This window comes from Macaca thibetana, chromosome 16 (genome assembly GCF_024542745.1).
Source record: "Macaca thibetana thibetana isolate TM-01 chromosome 16, ASM2454274v1, whole genome shotgun sequence".
In the NCBI taxonomy this organism is placed as follows: domain Eukaryota; kingdom Metazoa; phylum Chordata; class Mammalia; order Primates; family Cercopithecidae; genus Macaca; species Macaca thibetana.
This window is the reverse complement of record NC_065593.1, coordinates 14,937,973-14,945,299: the sequence shown is the minus strand read 5'-3', so window position 1 is coordinate 14,945,299 and position 7,327 is coordinate 14,937,973. Positions and strand designations below refer to the sequence as shown.

Here is a 7,327-nt window from a genome sequence, read left to right as displayed (position 1 = left end):
ACAAAACTTAGCTGGGCATGGTGGCAGGCGCCTGTAATCCCAGCTACTCAGGAGGCTGAGGCAGGAGAATCACTTGAACCCAGGAGATGAAGGTTGCTGTGCACTGAGATCATGCGGCTGCACTCCAGCCTGGGCCATAGAGTGAGACTGTGTATCAAAACAAAAAAAAAAGAAAAAAAAGAAAAGAAAAGAAAAAGAAGAACACTGGGGTAAGCCAGACACAGCTGAGTTCAAAGGGCTGACCCTTTCCTATATACTGACCTTATGGCCTTGGAGGTCTCTCGTTCTCTCTCACTGCATTTTCCCAATTGAAATGGGAAGACTGACGTCTCCTTCCTCCCTCTCAGGGGAAGTTGGGAGGGCTGCAGCAGTGAATGGCACCCTGAAATCTAGCACCGCGGAAAGTCTTCCATCCCTGGAAGGTAGAAGGCCGCAGAAAACCTTGCCCTCCTGCCTTCCATCCTTTCTCCAGCCACACGGCAGCCTAGAGAGGTCCGCACGCATAGGTAAAGTGGATACTTAGCAAAACTAATACAGGAGTTCTTAAGAAATAATTTTTAGGCAGATAGTAAGGGTAAAGGTTCTCGGTGGAAATTTTCCTGCAATAAAAAACAACCCCCGGCCGGGCGCGGTGGCTCACGCCTGTAATCCCAGCACTTTGGGAGCCGAGGCGGGCGGATCACAAGGTCAGGAGATCGAGACCATCCTGGCTAACACTGTGAAACCCCGTCTCTACTAAAAATGCAAAAAATTAGCCGGGCGAGGCGGCGGGCGCCTGTAGTCCCAGCTACTCGGGAGGCTGAGGCAGGAGAATGGCGTGAACCCGGGAGGCGGAGCTTGCAGTGAGCCGAGATCGGGCCACTGCACTCCAGCCTGGGCGACTAAGCGAGACTCTGTCTCAAAAAAAAAAAAAAAAACAAACAAAAAAAAAAAAAAAAAAACAAAAACAACCCCGAAACCATCTCTTTTCTAACAGAAAAGGCCGCTTAAAGGGCCAGGCTGGCAAGCCTCAATATGCAAATGCCGGCCATTAGAAACTGGGTTCACTCATATGGCGATTCCTGCTGTCTTTTCCCTGTCATCAGGTGTACCGAGTGTCATGGTCACCTCCAGATAACAGCATGTGTTCAGAACATCATGGCGACCCGCATTTGCATATTAGAGGGCTAAGGTGGGAGGGCCAGGGTTTTTGCGGGCTATGTAAATTATACCTGGTCAAACCAATCCCCTGGGCCCTATGGAAATCAGACACCTCCTCCTTAGCCTCTTCGTGTAAGCAGCCACTTCCCACCACTCCACCCTGAGCAGGGGGTTTTCTCTTTGTTCAAATCTCCCCCTTCCCTCTCTCTCTGTATGGGGGAGCTATTCTCTTCTTCCTTCCTTCTTTCTTGCCTATTAAACTTTTTGCTCCTTAAAACCACTCCACGTGTGTCCGAGTCGTTAATCCTATCGGCGCAAGACCAAGAACCCTGGAGTTCCTCCAGTCATCAGAGCTGTATCAAAACTACAAAGGAAAATAAAAGTGTTTATCATAAAAGTCTAAGGAGAGAGGGAGAGCACACGCATCCCTCACAGGTGGCAAGTGTCTGCTTCTGGGATGCTGGCAATGCTCACCCTTGACCTAGGTGATGCTTACATGGGTGTTGGCTTTATAAGTACAGTAAGTCCTCACTTAATGTCCTTTTAGGTTCTTGGAAACTGCAGTCTGAAATGAAAGGACATACATCAGGTCCTCAAATAACATCCTTTCAATCAATGTCATCATTTTGTTATAATGTTGATGAGAAAAAAAGGTGGTTTCCTTATATGTCATTTCACTGAAAGTCAGTTTTTTTTGTTTTTTTGTTTTTTTTCTTGAGATGGAATTTTGCTCTTGTTGCCCAGGCTGGAGTGCAATGGAGTGATCTTGACTCACTGCAACCTCCGCCTCCTGGGCTCAAGTGATTCTCCTGCCTCGGCCTCCCGAGTAGCTGGGATTACAGGTGCCTGCCACCTTGCCAAGCTATTTTTTTTTTTTTTAGTGGATACAGGGTTTCATCACGTTGGCCAGGCTGGTCTCGAACTCCTGACCTCAGGTGATCCACCTGCCTTCTTGGCCTCCCAAAGTGCTGGGATTACAGGTGTGAGCCACCACACCCAAGCTAAAGTCAGTTTTCAAACACCTATTGACAGCATTAAGTAAGGACTCACTGTATTCATGACACTAGATTTTATGTCTTAGGCAGTTTTCTATCAGTGATATAATTCACAATGAAAAAGATCCAATTGTGTCTCTTCTCACACTTCTTAAAACTCTCCCACTGTTTCCATTGCTTCCCTTTGTAGAGGGTCAAAGGGCACACACACATTGCAGAGACGTTTAAACAGTAAAACTGATAGATGTAGCCTGTGGTTGATTGGGGGAGGTGGGGGCAAGAAGAAAAGGGGATGTTGAAGCTGATGCCAGGGGTGTTGGTTTCCCTGCTGAGAAGAATGATGATCGTTCCTGGTCTGTGCCTGGGCTTGGGCCACAGGCTACAGACTGATGCCCCAGAAACCCTTTGCCTGCTGTCTTAGTTCATTCTCTGTGATTGTAACTGAACACCACAGAATGCATAATTTATTTATTTTTTTTTAAAAAAGACATTTGTTTAGCTCATAGTTGTGGAGGCCGGGAAATCCAAGAGCATGGTGTTGGCATCTTGTGAGGGCCTTCTTGCTACATCATAACATGGTGGAAGGCATCACATGGTAAGAGGACAAGAGCATGCATATCAGCTCAGGTCTCCGTTCCTCTTCTTGTAAAGCCTCCAATCCTATCACAGGGTCCTACCCTGATGATGTTATCTAATCCTAATTACCCTCCAAAGGCCCCACCCATAAATATCATCAACATATGAATTTGAGGATTCAGTTTCCAACAAATGAAATTTGGGGGACACATTAAAACTATAGCCGCTCCCAAACCAGTCTCGTCATGGACTTCATTAAAATGCCGCTCTAATAACCTACTGCCCTCTTAACGTTCAGCAAAGAGTTGCCACCACCTTCAGGACAAATTTTAAGCTCCTTCTCTGACCTACAGACCCTGTCTCTTGCCACCCCATCCCCTACCCTCAGCCCCTGATCTCAGCCCTACCCTTTTTGTCCAGACTTTCCCCAGTCCTAACACTTGGCAATGCTCCAGACTCCCAACCATTGGCCCACTAGCTCCTCACTTCAAACACCACACATTCAGGGAAGAGTACTCTGACCTCCAGCTCCAGTCAATCTCCCCATCCCCCTTGTACCCCCGTCACTTCCCCTAGCACTGCACATTCAGGCTACTTTGCCCGATTGTAATTGTTTACAATAATGTGTTTAATGTCTATGTCTTCCATCAGATTGACAGTTTCAGGAGGTCAAGGAAACTAGTGGAATGTTTGCTCTTGGACAAAGAGCCCCTGGATAGCAGGGCTGGAGCTTCTCCTTTATCCCCCTCCCCAACAGAGGCAAGGGTGATGCTGGATTTCCTCCCCCTCCAAAAGCCTCCACTAGGAACAAGTGACTGGTTTCTCCTCCTTACCAAGAACAGAAGCCCCTGTACTGACCTCTGGACTAGGAGCCTGTTTCCCCTGAGCACAGCCTCCTTCCCTCCCTCCAGCCACCACTCCATGCAAGGCAGAAGGGAAAGGCTTCTCATTCAGAAGAAAATGTTTCTTCCTCCTTTACTTGTTGCCATGGAGACTGTTCTTCATTAACCTGACCTGCCAGTTACCATTCTGAGTGAGGGAAGAGGATGGAAAGCTCCAAGCAGGGAGGGCCTCTTTATGCATGCATGCATTCATTGTGTCACCCCTGATACTTAACAAAGCTGTGTAATCTGAGGGTAAGAATTCAGGCTTTGAAGTCAGTCACTGGATTTAAGCTCCAGTTCCGACATTCCACACGATCTTGGACCAGATATTTCACCTGTCTGCATCTCACTTTTGTCATCTGTAATGGAAATAAAAATAGTACCTACTTCATAGAACTGCTTGAGGATTAAGAAAGAATAAAGAAAGTAAATGCACTTAGCAGAGCGTCTGACACATGGTGAGGGCTCAAAAAATATAAGCTATTATTACGGATGCCTGTGACATGGCAGGCACTGGGGAGGCAAATTGTGATAAGACACTCTGGTTTGAGAGACTTTGCTTGTTTCTAAGTATTTCCCCTTCATGGACTCTTTCCCATACTTTCAACTTAGTTTTCATAGAAACAACAACTCTTTCTTTTCCCCCTTGGATTTCATTGGTAAAAGACATCAATTAAATTCCTTAATTACAGTAACAAATGCAACTGTTATAAACAGGTTTGAAAACAAGCATTTCTGACTGTTGATAAACAACTTCACTAGGTTGATAAACAGCATCACCTAGATCAAGGGTGAGCATTGCCAGCATCCCAGAAGCAGACACTTGCCACCTGCAAGTGATAGTGTGCTCTCCCTCTCTCCTTACACTTTTATGATAAACACTTTTATTTTCCTTTGTAGTTTTGATATGGCTCTGATGACTGGAGGAACTCCAGGGTTCGAGACCAGCCTGGCCAACATGATGAAACCCTGTATCCACTAAAAAATGAAGGACAGGCAAACTAGAGCAATATTTTGCAAACCACAACCTATACCCCATTAGTGACTCTTGTAAAATGGATATAGTGGGTTCAAACTTCAAACTTGAACCTTGAAGTTTGAATCCTTGGCCCTGATGTAGACTAACTGAGTGAAATTTGGGCCCAACCAAATTCTCTATTCTCAGTTTCCTCATCAAGTGTAGGTACAATGAAGGTGTCAGTCCATTTTCTGCTGCTATATCTGAATACCACAGACTGCATAATTTATAAAGAAAAGACATTATTTAGCTCATGGTCTGGAGGATGGGAAGTGCTATGCCAGAGCATAGCACTGGCATCTGGTTGGCATCTGGTAAGGGCCTTCTTGCTGTGTGGTAACATGGCAGAAGGCATTGCATGATGAGAGGGCAAAATCGTGCCTGTCAGCTCAGGTCTCTCTTCCCCTTCTTTTTTAGCCACCAGTACCATTATGGGGCCTACCCTGTTTGATTTTATCTAATGCTAATTACCTCCCAAAGGCCTCACCTCATCAAAATACTGGATGCTGGGAATGGTAGGTGGAAGGAACGAATAGGAGAGATTTGTTAAAAGACACAAAGTTACAGCTAAATAGGAGTAATGAGCTTAGTACTCTGTAGCACTGTGGGATGACTAGAGTGAACAATAATATACAGTTTCAAATAACTAGAAGGAAGATATTGACTGTTCCCAACACAGAGAAATGATAATATTTGAGATGATGAATATGCCAATTACCCAGAGCTGATCACTTTACATTATATATATCAAAACATCACTGTGTGCCCCATAAATGTTAAATTATTACTTGTCAATTTTTAAAAACTTTTAAAAAAAAATTACAAAGTAGCTCATACTTACAAAATAATATATGTACAGGTATGTGTATACACACACAAATATAAACTGACACATATAAAATTACATACATATATGGTTTAAAGAATAATAAAGGCTAGGCAAGGTGGCTCACACTTGTAATCCCAGAACTCTGGGAGGTCAAGGCAGGAGGACTGCTTGAGCCCAGGACGTTGAGACTGCAGTGAGCCATGATTGTACCACTGCATCTCAGCCTGGACAACAGAGCAAGATCCTGTCTAAAAGGAAAAAAATAATAAAGAGGAAAGTAAACATTCATGTGGTCACCACCCAGCCTACAAAATGGAACATTACCTTTGAAGTCCTTTGAGCCCTTTCCTCATTACATCCTCTTCTCCTGCCACCCTTCCAAAAAATGACTACCTATTTTATTTTGGTGTTTACAATTCCTTTGCTTTCCATCATAGCTTTGTCCACAAATGTGTGTGCATATTCCTAAACCATATTGTTTAGTTTTTTTTGTGTTTGAACTTATATGGTTGTCATACTTTATGTTTGTCTGCATATTGCTTTTTTTTAAATCTAGCATTATATTTCGACATTCACTTAAGTTACACCATCTGGTTACAATTCGCTTATTTTTCAGTACTGTATAATATTCTATAATTTGAATAAATAACAATTTGTATGTCTAAAAAAAAAATGCCACTGATAGCCAGGCGTGGTGGCTCTTGCCTGTAATCCCAGAACTTTGGAAGGCTGAGGCTGGTGGATTGCCTAAGGTCAGGAGTTCGAGACCAGTTTGGCCAACATAGTGAAACCCCATCTCTACTAAAAATACAAAAAATTAGCTGGGCGTGGTGGCGGGCGCCTGTAATCCCAGCTACTCGGGAGTCTGAGGTGGGAGAATCGCTTGAACCCGGGAGGCGGAGGTTGCAGTGAGCCGAGATCGTCAGGCTGCACTCCAACCTGGGCAACAAGAGCGAAATTCTGTCTCAAAAACAAACAAACAAATGCCACCAATATACGAATTTGGGCATTACATTTCCAACATGTGAAATTTGAGGGACACATTCAAACCATAGCAGAGGGTCAAATCAGTTAATAAACTGCAACACCAGTACCTGTGCATACTAAGGGCCATATACACGTTAATCATTATCATCATCCTTTCGTTGGAAATCACTGAGGCCAAAGGAGTGGGTGAGACCGCCCAGAAACGAAGAGGGCTGAAGACAGTCTTTCAAGAAGTCAGCATCTCAGGCTCTTGTGCCGGAGAGGTAACAAAGAAACCAGCCGGGGGACTGGGCAGCACAGCTCTGAGGTCACCGAAAGGAGAAGGATGAACTTCTATAATGGCTGATTGTGTTTGGATGCTAAGGAGAGGAGAGGCAGGCATTCCGCTGAGAGAGGGAGGGATGCGTGGGGCAAGGCGGGGACGGGGAGCTGGTGTAGGCGGGAGGAGGGCAGACGGGTACTCTGGTCTATCCCCGCTTCCAGGACGCATCTTCTGGGAGGGGGGAGCGGAGCATGGATGGCGAGTATGGGGAACTCAGAGAGGGACAGTGTCTTGTCACAGGAAGGGAGGGTCAGGAGGGAAATTTGAAAGGAAACGTCTCTGGGAACCCAGGGCTCCGCACTGCCAGGCCCTGGCTCCTTCGGACAAAACCACTGAGCAAGAAAGAAAAGCCAGACCCCTTGGCAGGATGGACAGGGTCCCTGCCCACTGCGGGGTCTGAGGCCTGAGGCCTGAGCCAGGAGGCCTAGATCCCAGGACCTCCGCCTCCACCCCATGGATCAGAGCAGCCTCAACCCCGTGCGCGCTCCAGGGAGGGGACCCGGCGTGCGATGCGCGGGGCCTGGGCGGGCAAGGGCGGTGGCCCGGGCGGGACGCATAATACAAAGCCCGGAGCCA

At 46.0% G+C, this 7,327-nt stretch overlaps 1 protein-coding gene across 5 annotated transcripts in view; it reads left to right on the top strand.

Moving 5' to 3' along the window:
• TXNDC17 (thioredoxin domain containing 17) overlaps nt 1-7,327 on the top strand; it is a 997,418-nt gene that overhangs the window by 790,836 nt on the left and 199,255 nt on the right. The gene's annotated exons all lie outside the window — the stretch shown is intronic.